Source organism: Phalaenopsis equestris, unplaced genomic scaffold (genome assembly GCF_001263595.1).
Source record: "Phalaenopsis equestris unplaced genomic scaffold, ASM126359v1 Scaffold001083, whole genome shotgun sequence".
NCBI lineage: Eukaryota > Viridiplantae > Streptophyta > Magnoliopsida > Asparagales > Orchidaceae > Phalaenopsis > Phalaenopsis equestris.
The window spans coordinates 208853-211294 of NW_018165522.1; positions in this window are offsets into that span (position 1 = coordinate 208853).

The following is a 2442-nucleotide window of genomic DNA, read 5'->3' on the forward strand; positions in this document are numbered from 1 at the left end:
GTGGGAGAAATATCGACTAAACCTAACCTTTTAAATATATCTAGAGGCATCACATTAATGCTCGATCCTAAATCACATAAAGCTTTTCCACATAATCTTTTTCCAATTACAAAAGGAATTGTAAAGCTACAATGATCTTTAAGTTTCCAAGAAAATTTTTTCTGAAGTATAGCGCTGCACTCCTCACTTAGTGCAACTGTCTTGTAATCCCCAAATTTCCTTTTCTTGTTTAATATCTCCTTCATAAATTTTGCATAACTTGGCATCTGTTTCAAAGCTTCAGCGAAACGAATATTTATCGTTAACTTCTTAAGTACGTCCATGAACTTTGAAAATTTTTTTATCTAACTCACGTTGTCTAAGTCTTTGAGGAAATAGAGGTGGTGGTCTTTCCAAACTAATTTTAGTTGGAGATATTAATTTTTTCAGATCCTTAGAAACTTGTTCTTCATGTCTTCTAGTTCCCTTTATTTCTCTCACAACATTTTTCTCTTTTCTAACCACATCCTCTATCTCTCTTCAACTTTTTAATTGAGCAGCTTCTACTTGTTCATTAGTGTTCTCTTTAGGGTTGATCTTAATTTTGCTAGGAAGTGTTCCTTGGGTCTATTGCTAAGTGAATTAACAATTTGTCTCAGTTGATTCTCTATGTTTCTAATCGCAGCATTTTGACTTTGTAACTGGTTTCTCATTTGTAATACCACTTCTTCCATAGACATCTTCTTACTCTCAAATTGTTGATCATTGTTAGAGTCTGGTGGATATGAAGGTCTATAGTTTGTGTTCCCCTGATTATTCCAACTTGCATTATGATTTGCATGATTATTTTCTCATTTCTAGTTTCCACCGTCAGTAGTATGATTCCAGTTAAAATTAGGATGGTTCTCCCAACCTTGGTTGTAAAAGTTAGAGTACGGGTTGTTTATGGTATTTAAAATATCATATGATAAGTTAAAATCAATCATATGCCCTAAGGAACTTTCCTCACTTACTAGAGTGAGTTGAGGTTGGTTCATTCCAAATTGGTCCAACTTCTTTGATATTGTAGAAACTTGAGATTCAAGAATTGAAATCTCATATGTATCATAAACACTGGCTATCTTTCTAGGATTTACACTTGTAGAGGGTCATTGAAAATCATTTGTAGTCATTTCTTCAATTATTGCATATGCTTCATCAAATGATTTCGACATTAATGATCCACCAGCGGCAGCATCAATTATAAACCTAAGGGCTTCTACTAACCCATTATAAAAAGTTTGAATGATTAACCAATCAGGCAGAGCATGATGTGGACACTTTCTTAGGAGTTCCTTAAATCTTTCTCAGGCTTTGTATATTGATTCCCCTTCATAATGACAAAATGAGATGATATATTTTCTAAGTTTAGTAGTCATTGAAGGTGGAAAATAATTAGTTAGGAATTTCTGAGTTAACTCCTCTTAATTTTTAATAGAGCCAGGTGCTAATGAGTATAACCACATTTTAGCCTTATCCCTTAGTGAAAAAGGAAAAAGCATTAGTCTGACAGCATCGTCTGACATACCGTTATAACGAAATATAGCACAAATTTCTCTAAAATTTGATAAGTGTAAGTAGGGATCCTTCAAAGGAGTTCCCCCAAACTGATTGTTCTGCACCAGTTGGATAATCTCAGAATTTATTTCAAACAAGTCAGCTTTGTATACTTGAGTGAATATACTTGAGTGAATTTCATCTGTCATAAGATTTACGTAATCCCTCAATGAAGTATGATGATTTTCCAAGTAATTATCTTGAAAATTTTCCATTTTCATTTCAAGTTTTTTGAGTCCTCTTTGTATTTTTATTTTTTTCTTTTTTTCAAACTCGGGATCATAAGACACAAGTCATGTAGATCCTTTGTTTCGCATACTCAACATAATAAACAATACATTAACAATAATAAACAATACATTAACAATTAAACAAATAGCATATGAAATATATTCAACACAACAAAACATTTTCATGAACACCTTATTTTTCATAAAAATAATTTTCTTAACAACACTTTTTTCATATAAAAACACTTTTCACACAAAACAGTTTTTACGACACTACAATTTTCCAGGTCTAAGCCTAATTACTTCAACTAAAATTCTCCTAAAGTTCATATTGAAGCCTCCCCGACAACGGCGACAAAAACTTACGAGTCAGATGACAACGACTTTTTATATACCTAAAAATACAAGAATTTGGCACCACTACTAGAATATTTAAACCCCCAGCAATGACGCCAAAAACTTTATGCAACTTTTAATATGCAAGAATTTATGAACTCAGATTTATATATTTATAATGATTTTGTAAAGTCAGAATTTCAAACGCAAGTATATGTATCGCTCAAGTAATACAGGGCTCTAGTGGAGTCCCATTTATCGATCTCACAGGGAAGCGAGGTAAGAGGTCCTTAGTCAAATT